The 19,766-nt window shown below is 46.1% G+C and overlaps 1 long non-coding RNA gene across 1 annotated transcript in view; it reads right to left on the reverse strand.

The window, feature by feature from the left end:
• Positions 1 to 9,390, reverse strand: part of LOC149856683 (uncharacterized) — a 71,656-nt gene extending 62,266 nt beyond the window's left edge. The window contains exon 1 of the long non-coding RNA XR_016444501.1: positions 8,860 to 9,390. This is a non-coding gene — a long non-coding RNA (uncharacterized LOC149856683). The remainder of the gene's footprint in view (positions 1 to 8,859) is intronic.
• Positions 9,391 to 19,766: the final 10,376 nt, after the last annotated feature.

Here is a 19,766-nt window from a genome sequence, read left to right on the forward strand (position 1 = left end):
TTTGCAAAGAGGGAAAAGACCGCACTCCTTCTCCCTCCACCAGACCCATTTCATTCCCAGCTCAATGCCCAGCTCCTGCTGGACATGGGGGAGGTCAGGGAGTGTAACAGAAGGTCAGAGCACTAAAAAGAGACAGCGATGTGGCCTGACCAGAAAACACTTATCTTACCAAGGGTCACGCAGGGACTTGGCTGCTAGAGCAGTGACCTCTAGTTGCCATCCCATCACAGGACCTCATCCATCTCCAGTGCCACAGCCCTAGCCTGTTAACCCTCAGTGCTACACATGTTGACAGACAGGACAGCAATTAAGTACTTGCTGAACTAATTCACTTGAGCCTGTCTACATTTCCAATGGCTTTGGAGAGAGACTTCTGTTTACAGAGCCTGCTACAGTTTATTATTTCTGGGGAAATGTTGCAAGGTGATTTTCACTTCAACCTGAGGGTTAAAAAAGTCATAAGACACTCCCCCCCACCAAAAAAAAAAAAAAAAAGGCTTGTGTCTGTACACACGTGCGTGCATGTGTGTATGGGTTTAATATATGCCCACATTACTCCTAGAGACACATGCACGTGCCCAGTACACCCCCTGCCTGTATACAACCTGCCCACTCACAGGACACTCCAGAATAGCAAAGCCCCAAGAATCGGGGGAAAGGAATGCAGCTTAACAATACTTAGCACTTTCCATCTGCAAAGCTCGACCCAAGCCCCAGGGTAATCCTCCCCGGCCCCTCTGGGAGGCGCACAGGTCAGAATCATCATCCTTATGGCACAGAGGGGGGAAAGTGAGGCACAAGGTGGCGTGACTCAGCCATGGGTCACAGGGGGGTGTGGTTCAATGTCCCTCTGGATTCCTGCCTCTGAACCCTGTATTCGGGCCATATTACCCTCCCATACTCTCTGGTTTGTAATTAATGTTTCTATTTGTATACTAGCACGGACTAGAAAGAAGGGGAGGTAGAGATGCACCTTATAGACTAAGTAAGTCAGAGAGGCATAAGCTCCTGTGAGCCCAGAGCTCCCTTCATCTGATGTTAGTCGATAAGGTGCATCTGCGTGTGACTTCAGACCAGCACAGTTAACAGCCGCTCTCTGCTCATGGACTAGAGAGACAACATTTGCGTGAGATCCCCCGGGAGCACGCAAGAGCAGCAGGATCGATGGCATCAAAACCCTGCACCTGAGGCCACGTGCAGATTTCTGACAGCGGGCAGGGAGGGAGATAGCAGGGATCCGGTGCAGATTGCATATCAGGTCCATCCCGCAGAAGCAGGTGCAGGGCTGTTCCCTGCCGTGCCTCTTGTGCAGCTTGGCTTAGGCCACTGCAAAATCCGTGTGTGAACTTGTATTAGCAATAAGAGGTGGACTGGAGCCATGGTGCTTGGATCGGCGCTCAGACTGGGAATACTTCCCAGCCCGGAGGCGTCTGGATTGGGTCCATCTCTATTAATAATGATGATGATGATGATTTACAGCCAATCTTCTGGTTGCAATTTGCGTCCAACCCTGGCACCACAGGGATCCAGAAGCTCATTCCCACCATTTCCTTCCTTTCACAGTCAAAGGGAGGGTTTTTGCAGCTGGGAAGCCTCCCCAACCCAGTGAGGCACCCATTTACCAGAGGCAGGAAGCTGCGAGGAAAGTCCTTTGCCAGAGGCTGGGGAAGCAACCTGCCCCATGGGGCTGTTTTCAGTGGAAACTGGCCTGGTTTGGGGCTGAGGTTCCGGCACATGAATCTCCCCCAGTTGCACAGGAACTGGTGCCGTTACCACGCACTCTCGCTAGCATCAAAGCTGGCTCCCGACAAAGGAAGCGGCATGGAGGGTTGTGTCTGCCACAGGAGGGAGGGACTGTGGGAGCTCTGTGTGTTTGGCTCTGGCCGCGTCCTGTCCGGCTCTGACCTTAGGCCCTGTCACAGGGCACAGCAGGCTCTGCTTGCTTTGCTCCTTTTTTTTTCTTTTTTTAAAGAAAATGTTCTGTGCATGATTAAAGGAGCTCTGTCTAATCCTGACCAGGCTCCCAGCTCCAGGGTCAGCCCAGGCCTATGTTCCACTAGCATGCTCCAGTCCCTAGGCCACACTCCCTGCCTGTTCTTGATGCACTCAGTCCTAAGGCTAAGGATGCTTTGGGCTCGCTAAGATAAGATAGTCCCCGCTCCACTTGGAGAATAGAAATGGAGGTTTGAGAGCGACCTCCAGAGCTCACAGCCTTGTGAGATGGGTAGAGGGACAGTGGTGCCGACGTTCCTTCAGCTTGATCCTGAGCAGGACTGCAACAGGTGCTGCAGAAGACATTGCTTAGCCTTTCCCACCACACAGTTACTGAGAAAGACTGAACTCCCTCTTGCCCCAGACTACAGAGAGGACGTTTGCGTGAGATCCCCTAGTGATCCTCAGCCTTCCCCACCTGCTTCAGGTACATCTGCCTGGCTGTCACTGTAGATTTTTTTTTAATGTATTTGTATCCAAGGCCAAACTAGCCTAAACTAATTCCAAATCCAAGTGCCCAGAGCCATAAGTGGCTCTACCACTGGCAAACATCCTCCACCCGCACCTGGGACTTCAGATGTTCCCAAAACCTTTGGCGGGCATCCTGCTTGCAGGCCCAAGCTTGGGGCTGGGGCTCAGATGCCCCCAAGTTTTGCTTGCCCTCAGCCATGTGGCCCTCGGAGCATGCAAGGGGCTTCGGTCACTGTAGATCAGGGGTGGGCAATTGTTTTGGGCAGAGAGCTGCTTACTGAGTTTTGGCAAGCCATCGAGGGCCTCACGATAGGCAGCTGGGGCAGATGAATATTAATTTTCTAAATTTTTTAGGGGCCCTGCGGGCTGGATAGAATGGCCTGGCTGACCGCATCCAGCCCCTGGGCCGCGTTTCACCCACCCCTGCTGTAGATACACTAGCAATGCAACCAAAGCAACAAGCTCAGTGAGGATTTAACCATCTGATTGCCACCTTCTCGGGCAGCCCACCCCGAGTGCTGGGCTACTGCAGACTTGCCCCTAAATCCCCCGCCTTTAAGGTTGCTCAGTTTGAGTGCCCCAAAACAGAACCAAGAAACCATAATCACGTCTGAAAATGCTACCCCTCATTTGGTTAATCAAGTACCTTCCAACACTGTAATGCCTTGGGGAAAAGGGGAGGAGGGTGTTATTCAAAGTATGGTTATATAAACTAGTAAGACTAATCAGAGAAAATTACAATGGAACCATAATCCATCAGGATCAAAGCCTTTGTGAAATCAGATCAATTTAATGGGAATTTTACGTAGGAAGGCAAATGAGGAACAAAACTTAAGAATATTGAAGTATTTAGATGTTGTTGTTTCGAAAGGCCTTTTTCTTTTTTTTTCTTTTTCAAACTTCTGTCCTCTGGTTTGTTACAAGGAAATACAAAATGAGAAGTCCAGCCCTCTAGCTTAAATACCAGAGGCTGCAAGACAGAGAAACAGTGGGAAAGGCCCCTGGTCATACCCCGCTCACCCTCTCTTCCAGCATCCACTCCGCCGCCGCCGGAAACTGGGCAGGATGGACCTATGGGCTGATCAGCAAATGGCAATTCTTAGGCTTTTAAGTTCTTATTAAGTCAATGTTGAAGCAATTTTGAACATTTTAAGGAACCCCAAACTATTTTCCCCATGGAGAACTTTGACATTTGTGAGTTTTACTTCAGTTTAACACGAGGCCAGACCCTTCAGGTTGATATACTTATTCAGGATCCATAAACCCTCCACAAAACAGAATTTCTGTTGTTCAGACAGCTCAAAAATCCCAACATTTACGTACAGCAAAACCAAAGTCACACTTTCGGCTTAGACCAAGATGCAGTTCGAAGGAGTGAGTCTGTTGTGACCCTTTCCCCAAAGGGCTGGTTTTACACAGAAACATGAAATCAAGAACATTACATGCCAGCGCAGCATAATATCTTCAGGAGAAGAAAACACTGGCATTTGAGATGCTGAAGATGTTTCACCATTTTTTCCTCAACGTCCTGCTGAGTGAAAACAGCCTATTTTCAAATAAAACCCTCCTCATTTTCAATATTGAAAATTCAGCACTTAGCATTTGCTTTCACTCAGATTGAAAGGGAGGGAAACATTAAATGAATATGCTTGCTAATTATGCTGGAGTCTCGTGGTGGTCTCTGCTAAAGGGCCAAGCAAAGCAGAAGCTCATTGTTCTAGATACGCAGAAAATCAAAAGTCCACCTCTGCCCCAACGGGCTTATAACCGAAATAATGAAACGTCTTCTACCCTGACCTCCTTGGATTCTGCTGCAACAATTTCACACAACCTGCATTCAAACTATTCTTATCAGAAAAGCACATGGCTGCCAACTCCACAGGAATTCATCTCATAAACTGCTGAATCACTACCAGCATGAATATCAAATAACCCACCCGATCACATCAGCCTCCTGGGTTCCCTGGTATAACTTCGCTGACACTGTTACTCCTAGGAAGATGGGCCACATGTGGCTGATCCCACCAGAGCTGGTACTTGGCCCCATGTCCTTCCAGATGCCGCATCAGCTCTGGTTTATTGGAATATGACTGCTGCTTATTTCCTGGCTGCAAATAAAGAGTTTAAGGATTTTGCAGTGACGTAAGCCAAGCTCGCTCATGAGTCAACTGAAGCTGCCCCTTGATGCACCAGGTCCATTGCCATGATGGGAGGGGTGGGGGCTCTGCATTTTGATTCTCAGCAGAAATATCCTGCACTAGATGCCTCCCCCAGCTGCACTGGTATGAATCCTACTTAATTCCAGCTGTATTATTTAAGTTGCTCTCGATTCAGACCTTTATAATAGCCTTGATCTGTTTTCCCAGCATCTTTCTAGAGAACAAGTCTCTGCTGGTACCACCAAGTTTCCTCCTTGCTTTGGATTGGTGGATGTTCTGGTATATTAAGGTATCCAGAATGGGGGTGGGGGTGTCCCAGAGATGTCACACTTGCCCACACACTGCTGAAAGCCACAGAGCCCCCTCAGCTGCGCCTCAGCCTGCGCCTGTCCCCACTGTGGTCTTTCAGCATCATGCAAGGACCTCCCTGCAGCTCACGCTACCAGGCCCTTTCCTTGCATTCAGTAGCAAGGATGCTTTGGGTGCTCTTATCTTCTACCCAAATCAGTCTTCACCCTAATCAGAAGCAGCTGGAAATACATCACAAAAGACTGCTTGGAAAGAAACATTTGCTTGGATGTTACATTTACTGCCGACCCCACAGCTGTCGGCCGTGCGGAGCACAAGATGACAGGGTCTAGTAGCTACTCTCCACACGCGTGTCGGAGAGCCGTTCTGCCGGGCAGTGCCTATCTGGACACTTGACCACCGACTCTGCCTCAGTAAATTAGGGCGCAAGCTGCCGTGCGCAATATTGATGGAATGCCAGAGCTAATAGAGAGATCGTTTTACACAGACTAAGCGGCTGCAGGACGTTTGCAGGTTGCAATGGGACATTCGCTCTTTTTTTTTTTTTTACAGGCTACATTCCTGACAGCACTCAAAAATTATTCTCTTTGGGCCCTTTTCAAAGAGCTGCTACTAGTCTGGGGGTCTTGATAAAAGGCATTTTGTCCTTTAATTCACTGGAAGGTCCGTGACCCTTACACCAGCACAGTGGGAAAGCAGGAGCCCGGCTCCTGCTGACCAGACCTTTCACACTGTTTAACTCAGCTTGTGAAATCGGTCACACAGCGGGGAGCTAATCCATTCAGCATTGGGGAGGGAATGCGCGGGGCTGGAGGGCACAGGAATCAGCTCAGCTGCTGGCTCGCTCCTCCCCGGCCCCCAACGACAGTTCTTAAAACTGATGGTTCCATTTCCATATTTTGTAACCCAGATGCGGACCTCTGTTAAGCGGGAGCTGAGGCTGCAAGTCCCTCTCTGGGAAGCCAGTGCATGGGAGCTTCCAAGAACGAGCGAGTTACAATAGCGCCAGCAACAGCCAAAGCTTGAGGATGCCAACAAGTGAGGATGGCTCAGATGGGGTGCAGGTGCCAACTTAAATGACAACTGCAATCTCAGCTCTGCCCGGCAGAGACTAGACCTGGGCACTCGGAGAGGACTGGCAGACCTCCAGCCATGCTGCTCCTGAGTAGAGCCCATGGACAACGCCAGCTCTCCATTGGCACGCCTTTTGTGATTACAGAAAAACAACAGAAAAGTTGGCAACTCTTCTGTTGCAAAAAAACTCAGAAAGATCACAGCGGGCAGAAGTCTCTGAGATCTCTGCAACAGAAAACCTGCCCTTTTCTTTTTCCGTAGTCAAGAGATGAGTGAAAGCTCAGCGCAGATCAGAATATTTTAACACTCTGGTTTCCTGTTGGAAATCTCTGGGTTTGTTTTATGAATTATGCTTGCATACCTAACAGTGCTAACATTGCCTGGCACCCCATGGCACTCTTGAAAAGATCTCAAGGCACCCCAGGCTGCCATGGCACCCTGGTTGAGAATCGCTGGCCTAGGAGGTAAAATGGTGGCCCACTGCTGTTACAGAGCCACTGGCATACGTGTCAGTCTGCTGGGCTTTACTGCAGGGAAGCAAGTCCTGCCTCAGCCTCTTTGAAGTGACATGGTGGGAGGAACTGGAGATTCAGTCCCCAGTGTCTCACTTTGGTTTTAACGGAGAGGAGGAAACCTGGTCTGTGGGTACGACCCGGCTCTCATGCACGTGGGGGGAACAGGTTTTCCATGGGTGCTTGTGAGAGGCTGGTGTAAGTGGTGAGGAAAGCAAGTGCAGAAATGGCAGGGTGAGGCCATATGTGTGTGTGTGTGGGTGTGAGTGTGTCTGTCCAGGGGAGCTAAGCAGCCTCCAGAGACACAAACGTGTTATTCAATCTGACATGTGCACTGTTGCCAACACCCTGCGGTCCAAATTCATTCCTGAAGCCAGTGACATCTGCTTCACTCTGGTCCGTAGCATATGTTGCATCCATGACCTGACAGATCCTTGCTACCTACGCTGCCTTGCCACCTGCCACTGATCTCAGGGCCTCACCCATAATGTCACCGCCCAGGCTCGAGCAGGCCCAAGATTTACTTCACTGCGTTTTTTACACTGGGCTCACAAGACAACAGTATCGGAGTACCTGGCTGCCGTTTGGCCACGGCAGGTTTATCTGGTCTGTGGATACCCGTTGCCAACTTCCGCTGTCATTGTAACTCTAGTTGCTTTCCTGGGTAATATTTTTCAGGGAACCTCTCTTGAATCAAAGCCATGTGCTTGCTTAGGGTGCTCAGAGGCCTGCCCGACCCCTTTCTTTGGCAAACAATGAAGCTCCCAGGCTTGTTAAACTGTTGAAAATAGGCAGTAATGATTTACATAGCTGAGTACAGTAGGCTGGATGAGTCCAGACAGGCTTTCTCAGCTCTGCTGTCCCAGACTGCAGGATCCCAGCTAGAGATTAACCCACCTCCTGCTCAGATTCTGCTGCTCTCTGCAGGCGTTTCACTAGGACCAAAGCAGCTGTGAAGCCCCCTTTCTGCCCCCAGTGTGATCTTAGGGCCAAATTCAGAGTTAACATTAGCAGTTGCAAGTCCAGGAGCCTCCTTCCCATTTCACAGGAAATCAATGTATTATATTGGCAGCATCCCCTTGTTACAGAGGAGGAAATGCAACAGAGCCTGTGAATCAAGGCTCTCCTAACCCCACGCCCTGCAGCCCACCAAGCCATCTGCTCTGCACAGGAGTGGCTGGCAAGGTGGTGGAAACGCACGTGCTTTTTTTCCACTAGGACTCCCACCATTGCTAGCTGTACCAGTCTGAGGTTTTCTATGTAACATCACCAGCATAGCCATAAACTATAGGTCCCAACTCAATACCAGCACATACCCAAACAACTCTGCATATGACCTGCCCTTTAACACTTGCTCTTTTCTGCACCATTTTAAGCGTTTTGCCTATTTAAACCAATAATATTATGTCTTCATCTATCACCTTGTCCTTTGTTTGGTTAAATCAGGTTACAACTGGAAGACAAAAGCACTGTAACATGGAAATCAGAGTTGTGTGCGATACAAAGGGGGGTCTTGTCTGAAAAGGTTGGCCAGGAGTCAAAGCAATGAAATGCTAGCTATCTCAGGCTGTATTTTCACAGCAGCAATTCTGAAATCATATTTCAGTGCAGCAGGAGATAGTCTTCATCGTGTTTCACCAGATTTAGAAGGATTTGTTCTATTTTTTGCTGCAAGGCTATTAAAAACACTTGAACCTGAAACACTTTCATTGTGTCCACGTGCTTGCTGTTTATTATTATAAACAAGGGTGTCAGGGCCATTAAAAATGAATTGCAAGGGCTAAAAAGCGAACAAGAGGTGCAAGGAAACTGGATGATTGGAAACATACAGCCCAGCTTCTAGCCCCAAATTTTCCACTTAGGAGTAATGCCTTTGCTATGGTATGCAGAGAAAAAGACATTACATTTTTCTTTTCAATTAACCCGCATCCTTTTCCCACCAAGAACTTCTCAAAGTATAAAACGCCTGGATGCCACCATGACTTTGAAAGGCAGCCAAGTGTCATCCCAGATCTGAGCAACCCCTTTGATTTGGAAGAGATTCAATTGCCAATCATAATTTTGCAATGTAACCCCATTGCTGAGAACAAAGATACTGGTTCAGATTGGAGGGGGGAGCTATGGAGCCCTCCACCTGCCGCCAACCCACCTAGGCTGGCCATAACCAGAAGCCATTAACCTTCTCCAAGCCTTTGGTGGCTGGTGTGAAGTGAGTTTGGGAGTCTCCAGCTGGCACGCCGGGAAAAGCCCACCCCTGCATCGGCAATGGCAGTCCTCCAGCACAGAGCGGAGGCAGAAGGGAAGAGAGGAGCAACCTTGCGCTTTGACTCTCGGCGCTGTACCTGTTCTAAGGGGAAGCAGCTTTTTTCAGTTTCCAAGGGCATCGATCCAGCAAGTCGCATGAACCAGAGGTCGAACGGGGCAGCCTCTCTCGCAGGCGCTTCAAATCGCTGATTTCCCTCTCCCTCCGGAAATAAAAAGCAGCAAGCGGTGGTTTAATACACTGAGTGACAGCAGTCGAGGAGCTCTGCGGTGGAGAGTTGGCTTAGTGACAAACAACGTGTAAAAACACCATTGTGAAAAATCAGCTGTCATATTTAACAGGGTTATTGACACAGCATCTCCACAGCTCTCAAGTAATCAATGGGATTAAAAGGAACCCCAGGAACAAGTTCCAAGACTCTGTTTTCTCTTTCCCTCCCGGCGGGAGGCAGCTCCAAGATGCACAAAGGCTAATCAGCACAGGGGGACGCGGGATTACTGAGACTGTTTGGGGAATGATTGTAAAGAACAAGGGTCCAGAAATTCCTGCACGGGGCTGTAATCAATTATGGAGAATGTAACCAGGGGAGCTGCAGAAACCAACATGGCTCTGCTTAGCCAGCAGCATGCAGACCCCAGGATGAAAATGGTTGGGAGCGCACCACGTTATTAGATCACTCGCAGTTAATAAAGTCTCAGTGGTTTGTTTCTCCCTCTCTTTTTTTATTTTTAAACTTCTATACAAGTATACAGTATATACAGGCATGTGCTGTATAAAAGCCACCTTTCTCTCCCGGTCTCATTTACATGCAGTGATGGTAACAAAAACGCTGGGAGCAGAATCTAGCCCACAAATTTGCCATGTAAAATTGGAGGAGTTCCTAAAACCCAAGACAGCTGAGGATTTGACATTTAAAAAGGCAGTAAGCAAGACCATCAACAATGGCTGAGTGCGCTCATAAAACACGTGCATGTGAGTCTACATCTCTAGGCGTGTTTTTATATACTTAACTTTTCACACAAGATCCCACCGTTAAAAAGTAACGAGTTCTGCTTGCACCGGTACTGCTGAGACGTGACAATGACACCCAGGCTTCTCAGAACTAAAAGAAGGATCCAGTTCCTCTTGCGTTACTCAAACCTGTAAGAAGTAAGGAAGGGTCTGTGTGTGCTACGGAAGCCTTTGCAGCCCTTCTGCAAACAGAGCCCCATCACGGTGGCCACGGTGCACAGCCAGCCTCTGCCCCAAATCGCTCACAGTGTGAATAGGTCCAAGACACGGAGGGCAGGAGGGGAAACTGGAACACAGAGCCAACATCACACAGCAGGTGATGGTGGAGCCAGGAATGGGACCAACTCCTGGCTTTGTGTCCAATCTACTAGACCAGTGCTTTTCCACCAGGGTGGCATGGCAAACACCTGATAGGTAAGTGAACACCTACACATGATTCACAAGAGAAAGCCAGAGATTTTGGATGGGAATCTGAACTGTCAAAGCCTTTCTGACCTGCCATGGTCTTCTCTGAAACAGAGAATTTGCTCTATTATTTCTTTGTTGTCAGAAAATGAGTGAAAGCTAGTTGCAAGGGGGAGCCTTAGTTTAAAAGGGTTAAGAACCACTGTACTAGACTGTGTTACTTTCCTACTGAAACCAGCAGTGAGAATTCATCCCTGGTGCAACCTTCCTGAAAGTAAAGGAGTCACAGCATGTATGAATTTGGTTCACCGTGCCTCAGGGGAGCAAAGGGAACAAGACTCATGATATTTTTGGATGATGCCTTAGTGAAGACCTCAGCAAGGTACCTGGAAGGGGTCTTGCAATGATGAGAGGTTTTTCTCTGAATCTTTGCTGTTCATCACAGTGAGATTTGTACAATGCTAAATGCAGCATTTACAGTGCCAAGTATTTGGTAGCCCTGAAAAACACTGCAAGGACCTGATGTCCAGCCACAGAACCCCCTTTCCTCCAGCGCTGGTGTGTGCTTTGGGACAGAAAAGGTGAAGGTGACTTTCACAGAGTATAAAACTACTCTGGTGTCTTGCAGAAGACAGGTCACAGCCCATCCTAGGATTAAGTCCTGTTTCACCTACAGCAGTGCTTTCAGAAAAACATCCAGTCTCATTTTATACACTCCAGGACGAAAGCCTCCACAGCAACCATTGCTAAGTTGTGTTCATGTTCATTTCTGCACACTCTTAAGAATTTGCAATTTGCTTCTAGCCTGAATTCATCTAGCTTCAATTTCCAACCATTACACAGCCTTCGACTTTGGCCAACTTGTCGGCAGAGCCCTCTACTACCAAATGGCTATTCCTCCTACACATTCACAAACTGTGCTCAAATCTGCCTGCCCCCTTCTCTTTGCTCAGATAAACAGACCAGTGAAAAATGGAAGGAGCTTATTCTCCAGTTGTCTCTGCCTACTCCTGGATTTTCTCCAAACCATCCCAAGTTTCTGAACACTTGTCTTGAACTCGGGACACCAAAAGAACCAATATTCTAGCAACACTGACACCAGAGCCAAGGGCTGTGATAAGATATCTTTTCTAGCACTGCTGGATACTCCCCAGAGTGTGCGCTAGCCTTTTAGCCATCTTATGCTGGAAGCTCATTTTCAGCTAATTATCCATCAGGCTTCCCCTGGTGCTTTTTGGAGTGATGGCATCCCAGGACAGCACCCAGTACAGTAAGAGATACAAAAAATTAGAACTCTTGTTTCTAAAATGATATTTTTTATTAAACCAACTGGGAAATCACAAGAAAAACGTCCTTTTCTGCAAGCTTTTGAGATCAAAGCCCCTTCGTCAGGTGTACCAAGTACACCCCCATACAATAAGTATCTCCTATACTCTTTGTTCCTGAGCATTGTTTGCTTGTACCAAGCTCACCAAGCCATCCATTCGCTCTGGATTTGTGTCATGTACCCTTCATTAGTTATTTCCTCTACTATCTTTGTGTCATCCACAAATATTACCATCAGCGACAACTTAACATTTCCTGAAACAGTGTGAGCTGCAGAACTGGTCCTTACAGCATGTGATGAGAAGCATATTGGCTTGAGGAAGATACATACACAGCTGACTGGGACGTTTAGGTCTGATCAGTTAGCCAGTTTTTAATCTGTTGATTTAGTGTCATTCTGATTTCCTAATCAAAAGATTGGGCAGGAACTAGTCAAAACCTTCCAGAAATCTAAGTGTCACCACTAACACCGTCTATCAACCAGCTTTGTAATATCCTTAAAGCAATATCAGATTAGTTTGACAAGATTAATTGTTGAGCAGCATTGATTATAATAATATAAAATAATGATTAATTCCCTTCCTTTCTTTATTAATCAAGTCATATATCAGCTGCAAAGTCCTGACCCAAACCTAATCTTGCTATGGAATATGCAAGCTTCAGCTGTGCATTCAGTGGGAAACTGCTAATTGGTGGCCTATCAACTGTGACATAGAGGGTGGGTCTACATGAGACATTTACTCTGGAATTGCCAAATTAGCTCCACAATAAAGTCACTGTGTCTACACAGTGCAATATGCTCCGGAGCGTATTGCTCCATACTAATAATGTGTAGCTTTACCCAGGGAGATCTGAGTCCATTTTTTAATTGGCTTGAAGAAAAATGATTTATATTTGAGCACTTAATCTGCAGCACAAGACAGTGCAGAGAACCGACTGCAGGAGTGACCCATGCTCTGTCGACTGTCACTGATATCCACTGCCCAAATGAATTTTAATGAAAAGCCATCCTTCTTACCTGAACCATCTGCTTTTCAGACCAGTGTCTCAACTTCTCTCCAGAGATCATCTAAGTAATGAAGGATAGACAAACAGCGAGACTTCCCGTGAGCCCAGATTCCAGGTCAAGATTTAAAACCATTCAAACATTGAGGCTCTTCAGGAAGAGAAAGCCTTCTGGATCTGCTGACCTTCCAACCTAGGCCATAAATGGAGTCCTTGCTTCATGAGAATTTGTATCACCAAAGTTGTTGTTTCACAACTATTTTGCGAGTTAGATCCGAGGTGAAGTGATGCCCTTCTCACTCCTCCAAAGATTTGTATTTCTCTTTCTGGATGAAAGAGAATTACAAAATAAACCCTGGATTTCAGTGACGTATAACAGCATAGCTTCCCTTAGCCCACAAGTGCCAAGGAAACTGCTTAGGAGCATACGGATCTCTCCATTCAGAAAGCATCAGCTACCACAGCAAACTTAACATCGGACAATTTCATAGCCCGTTTGGAAACCCATCTCCCCCAACAAGCAAAAAAAAAAAGAATTAAACAGGAAGGATAATTAATGCCAAAAAAAGAACCGTGAGCACAATACAGGAAGGCTACAGACAGACAGTCAAAAAGCCTGAGGCAGAATCCACCTAAGTTACGTGGTTGTCTGTAAGCGGTGTAGTTTAGATCATACATTCATCCTTTGTTGGTGGTAGGAGGCACATGGTAGACGGCCTCTGCCATTTTCAAATCAGCCCGTGTGCTCCAAACTTCTGTTCTGTTATGGGGTTAGACCGGTTTCCAATCGCCGATACCAGTAAAAGTGTAACATCTGTTCCTGGCCGAAACGACTGGCCAGGTCTGCTCACAGGAGGCACCGGGGGTCAAAAAAGATGTGCCAGGGGATGAGGATTAGAAAAGCAGCGGGCAATTCAGGATGCATTGCATTGCCAGAAGCTGGTGAGGACCAACGGTTGGCGTTACAGGGGGGAGCATAGGTCAGGATCATGAAACACTGGGAGCTGTTGTGCAGGGAAGCTTACACACAACACCTCCCTGCACCACAATGTCTCAGACCTACACTATTAATCCTTCATTGTCACGAACACTACGTTCACTCACATATTTTCAGAGAGATAAAATCTCCGGGCCTGATCCAAAGCCCACTGCAGTCAATGGTAGCCTTTCTATTGACTCCAGTGAGCTCTGATTGAGATGTTCTGTTAAAGGAGAAAAGGAAAACAGTGATATACCCAGCTCAGATGTGTTAAAAAGTGGAGGAGAGAACCCACAGCAAATACACTCGCCCCCCTGCATCCCAAGCAGGACCAAGGGGGTGCAATCATCTTTCAAGGTGGTGTCAGGTTGGTGCATGCATACAAGCCCCTGCAGTACCCACCCCCTCCCGCCCCGCTGCAGGCAATGGCTGATGCTGACTTGTCTTTTATTCCAGCTTTCTAATTTTAACACACTGTAAAGTGAATTAGCTGGTAGGATACATTATGAACCAAAGGGAAAGCTGAGTAAGAGCTATGGAAAACAGAGAGCTATGGAAAACACCCTGTATCTTTAGACTTTAAGTTGTAACCTGCCAGAGGGACAATTGTCAACTGTGGATTATATAATATAAAAAAAGAAGGAAGACAATTTCTCATGATATTTACTCCCTCTCAGTGGCTGAAAACTTCAGAAAGGTTATTAGGCACATTTCTGAGCTGAGGGTAAATAAATCCCTCATTTGTAATTGGAGCCGATTGATTCAAACAACAGCATTTAAAGGGATTGGACTACAGTGCCACTTTGAAAAGTCAGTTTAAAAATCCTTACGTCTTGAGCTCGCTTTCTTTATTAAGGTAATTATGGTTTAACAGGAAATGTTCACCCATGTAAAAATGTCACAAGGCTATCAACATGATGGATTCAATCTGTGGATCAAGCGCGCACTATGTAAACAACCTAAAATCTCATAGCAACATGCAAAATTATACCCTTTCCCAAAGAAGGGAATAATAAAAGCAGAGGCCACTTAATAGAAAAAACTAATTGAAGGGACGCCTTCCTAAAGGAAACACGGTTCATTCATTAAAACCCTCTTCCCTCACACAGTGCTGTGTAGCAACAGTAACGTTTTGAATGAGGATCTTGAGTCAAAGCTAAGGCTTGCATGCTTGCGGGGGGAGGGCTCTTTGGTCTTTAGTAAATTAAATGATGGATTTAAATTGGAGTAGCTCCCGTTTGATGTGCAGCGAGACAAACTTTTGTGCCAGTATTTTAGATTTTTGTGGCACCAGAAACAGAGGTGACAGGCAACACAGAAAGAAAACTCAATTCCGCAGCGAAGGTGGCAGCTGCCGAACGCACAGAATGAAGACGTCTCAAATGGACGCTGCCCATTCCTAATTCTTTTTCATTTGGCCATGTTGATCTTCGTACCAGTGACCTAGCACAGCGGCTTTCAAATAGTCCAGGGCAGGAACGCATTTTAATTGAGGACCCAATCTCTAACCCTTTGACAAGCAGATTAATCTACCGAGCAGGGCAGCTACTTAGTGCAAGTGAAGGTACCAGAATCAGGCTCAGAGAAACCCTCTTGGGGGTACCTCCCCGCATACTTCTGATCATGTAACACCCCTATGACCGCTAGCCATTGCTTACATGGAGAAATAACGTTAAGTAAATGTATACCTGCTTAGTGCGATGTGGCAGCTTAAAATGAGACCAACATTGTATCCTCCATTGTACACCACACACTGAGATAAGAAGTCAGAGGCACAAGCTCCTTTCTTACATCCATCCTAGAATGCATTTACCCCACCTTGACTAGTATTTTATGCTACAAGTTAGAATCCCATCAACTTTAATGGGACTGCTTGTGGTACAAGGTACTATTCAGTGCAAGAGTAACACAAAACATTAAAATCTTGCTAAAAGGGTTTATAACGCTCACAGTTATTACATAGTTATTTAAAGGTTCTGACTTTCATTTCATTCCAACAGAACGGGGGCAACGGGCGAACGGCTCCTTGTGCCCTACCTGCTGTGTGCAAATGTGTGCAGCTCATAACACTTCAGGGAAATATTTGCTTTTATTTTTCATTTTCCTGGATTTTAAAAAAAAATAATTAAGCTTTTTTCCACCTTAGATTTGGCAAATTCTTCCCTTCAGGCGGTGTTTCCACAAAACCTGAACAACAGGCTGAAAACTAGTTGACAGTGACTCTTTCAAGGAGCAAAGTTGAAAGCGGTTTTGCTGTATTTGGTGGGGGGAGGAAGCGACACAGGACCTGGGATTGTTTTTTGCTGGGAAGCATGACGACATCCAGAGAATGAAGGGAGCGCTCTAAGCCTTCTGGCCTAAATTATCTGCTAACACAAATAATCAAATTCCAGGGACCGCACGGCTCTGGCGCCACGAGAACAAGGGGGAGGCCGGGCCCAAACACCGCATTAGCAGGTGGCAGCCCAAGTCTGACCCACGCAGGATATTCAAGTGCGATATACAAAATACTGATGCTCTCCAAGGAAGCCAGCATCACTCATAGGATCGTGGGAAGTTTTTAATGGCTTGCTCAAGGCTAGGCCTCTACAATGTTTATATTAATACTTACATGTTGGATAGCCGCTCATTTGGTCTCAGCTGGAAATCAGTCCAACAGCTGAGAAACATCTGGCTGCTAACCTTGGACAACATCTAATCTGGTAGCCCAGGGATTTAAGAAGTCTCTTTGGAGGGAATGAAGTTTGGCAAATGTCATACTGAGATCCTTGCTCTACCACAGTTGTTTCTCAAGCCCCAGTAACTGCTTCAGTATTACACGTTCAGCCCTTCGGTATCAGAGGTGTAACTAAAGCCCTGTTTATCTTAGCAGCCATCCTTCGTTAGCGATTACGCAAGGCTTTAATTAATTCTACACGACACCCTCCATTTTCCAGGAATGTTTCTGAAGCGCACTTCGGTCTGCCCAGCTTATAAAAACACGAGCAGCAGACACGCACGCACTGCAGGAGACCGCTAGGCACGGGAGCAGGGGGGAAACTTTGTCTCCCAGGAAATGCAGACAGCTATGCGTGGCACCCAGGGAAACTACTCCAGTTTGCATAGACCCAGCTGCAGTCACTTTCTTTCTACCCTCTTCCCAACATATGCAGCATCACAAACCTACTAGCGCTTTACACTGCTAAATGAAAAGCACTCCTACCCCAGAAAACCACACTAAGGCAACACCATGCACCCAAGGCAACAGCACTATGGTAGTAGAGACTGGTGCAGTTTGGTAAGAGAGACCTCCAAAACAGAGGGAAGGACAGAAAAAGTGTTTGCTCTTTAAAGTCTTTTGCCCAATAGATTGTTTGTCTTCCCACCTCAAAAACTCTTGCTTGGGTTTTTGCAGGAGAAAACCAGGTTTCATTAACCCTGAAGCACATTTTGGCTTCAGCCACATTAGCAAAATACATCACAAGAGAGTAAATGCTGAGCAAGGTGGAGGGGAAGGAAAGTTTCAAATGGTCCATCTAATCTTATTTTCCCCTTTAGTTGTCACCTATTCCACTTCAATGCCTAGCATCATCTGGGAGAAAATTTTATTGAAATTTAAAAATGTAGTTAATGTGCAGGTCATTGGAATATGCTGCAGAGCAAAGCCAGAAGAGCCAGACTTGGAGGCTAGGAAATTTGGACAATTCTCTGCTTTGGTGGGGACTGGAGGGAGAGAGAGTATTCCTTTGAAGGACACACGTGAAAAGCATGGAGGATGGGGACAAAGCAGTAATCAGGCAAGGGACTGAATTTCCATGTGCTTCCATTCTCTTGCCTTTTCATCTCTTTTTACTGTGTTTTCTTGTTCCGTACATAGAGGGCAGTGGGAAAGTGCAGGGCAAGAACAGGAGATGATGAAAGAGAGCAGCAAGAAGAGGATTAGGAGGAGCACAGGGAATACAGGCTCTCCGCTACAAGCTCCACGACTCTGGCCCTTATCCAACAAAGCACTTAAGCATGCACCTATCTTTAATTTGACTTCAGTGGGACTCTTCACAGGCTTAAAGTTAAGCACATGCTTCAGTGCTTTTCTGAAGCCAAGCCAGAGCCCACAAAAGGGGAGCATTGAAGTGACCTGTACCTCAGGTTGTGCAAAGGTGATATCCTGTTGGAAACCATTTTGACCAAAGACTGATATGACAAGCTCCACTAAAGAGAGAACTCTTAAGTTGCCAGAAAATCTTTGTTCATTTATTAAACGAGGTTTGGGCTTTGGAGCAGAAGCCAGCGTGTCTATAGCACTCTCATTTCAGCAAGCACTGCATTTATGCGCATCAGTCCTTCTCAAACATAGAAAACATGGTTCTGTAGTAAAACGCTGAACTCCAGCAAGCAAAGCTCAGCTCCTAGCCAGACACAGATTTCTGGGACTGTGGACAAGTCATTCAGGTTGGCATTTTCAGAAGGCCTTGACAGTTTAAGAGTACAAGTTTCAATTCCTATAGCACGTAGGCACCCTTAAAAATTCCATCCTTGGTGCCTCCTCTCTCCATATTACTTGGGGATAAATGATATATCCCCTTCCTTCTAGCCTGCCTAGATCCACAACAGGGACACAGCATGAGAGCTTTTATTTCTGTTAGAGTGGCACATAATAACTCTGCTCAGTGAGCCATGCAATAAAGCTGATCATGCGTTTCCACGCGTCTCCTCAGTATTACAGGAAAACACACTATTAAAAAGGCATGGATTAATGGGTTACTCTGCCACTGCCTCACTGTATAGCCCTGTTCAAGTTACTTGAGCACTTCTTGTATCTTAGCTTGCTCACCTATACAAAATGGGTGTAATTCTGACCTCTCATTGCAGAGCTGACTATCTATGCCTAGTTTAAAAGCTATTTGTTTCAGTAGTGATCGAAATGACTTAAGTTTAATAATGAAAAGACTACACCAGCACCAAGAGATACAGAACTATTAAACTCCCCCTAGCCCCTAAAATCTTTAATTGTATCCTGACAGGAAGCAAAAGATTATTAGTTTTACTTAATAACAACAAATCTTATTGCAGCGCTAATCCCCCAACCCCCAGGAAGTGACTCGCATTATGAATGCATACACCCCAACCCATGTCTGAATGATGTGGAAATCATGTTAACAGTCCTTTAAAGTTTGAAATTGATATGCCATGAGAAATGGCTCTTACAAAAGGACTCAGCATTTGATTTGAACAGCATTTTAACCTAACTCAGGCTATAAAGCTTGTTAGCTCCCTCTACTGTTTAATGAGTATAGTAACGTCACCTGCTACTATCCACTCAAGGGGTAGGAAGCTGAGATTTTAGGTATGTCTTGCTAAATTGAAATACTAAATATATACAATGTTTGATAGCCGCTCAAGTGCGACTAAAAACTCAGGAGCAGCAGCAGTGCCTCAACACAAAGATAAGTCTTCCAGAAAAGAGTGAAGTCACTGGTGAGTCTGCATGACTGAAGAGGCCCATCAGAGATCCACATGTCTGACCGTTGACATGACAGAGTTCCAAGAACTAGAAATTATAGGCCAGCCCATTGAAGAATGAGTAAAAAAATGCAACTCTCATTTTTGCCAGCTGCTCCCACTTCAGTCAAACTTGGTGCACATTTGAGACAGACTCGATCTTTGGACAGTATTCTTACTCCACCTCTTTGCTCTTCAGATAGTCCATTCAGAAGCATCCTGGAATATAAGGAGATTGCCAGCAGGGGTTAAGCAGAAACTGTGCTTTCCCCCTCCAATGGCACATTATTAAACAGCAAGCTACATGAAATATGGGGTTCTTTCCTCTCCTGTCTTCAGAAGCCTCAGGAAGAAGCTGATGTCACAAAGCAGTCAACAAGCCACTGGAATTTGTAAAAATATCAACAAGTGCTGAAAAATCAGAAACTTTGCTCACATTTATTATTTTCACATCCCAATTTTATTTGGCTTAGATTACCGTAATGGTAGGGTGTCGTGCAAACATGTCCGAAAAATGTCAACTCATTATTATGCATAGATATTACATATCTTCAAGTATGCACCAAAACCTTTCCAGGCAACGCCCATCTCCAGGATGAAAATGATATTCATGTTACACCATGGCTGTTGCTAGCCCATTTCCAAGAGTGGTATATAGACCAGCATCGTGGAAATGGAATACCCACACCATTTAATCTTACCCCCTATCAGATAAGCTTGAATAAGTTAATTGCTTGAGGAAACTCCAGATCACCAATACATTGAAGTGAAAAGCCAGAAGC

Source organism: Crocodylus siamensis, chromosome 10 (assembly GCF_052110815.1).
Source record: "Crocodylus siamensis isolate JL-2025a chromosome 10, ASM5211081v1, whole genome shotgun sequence".
Lineage (NCBI taxonomy): Eukaryota > Metazoa > Chordata > Crocodylia > Crocodylidae > Crocodylus > Crocodylus siamensis.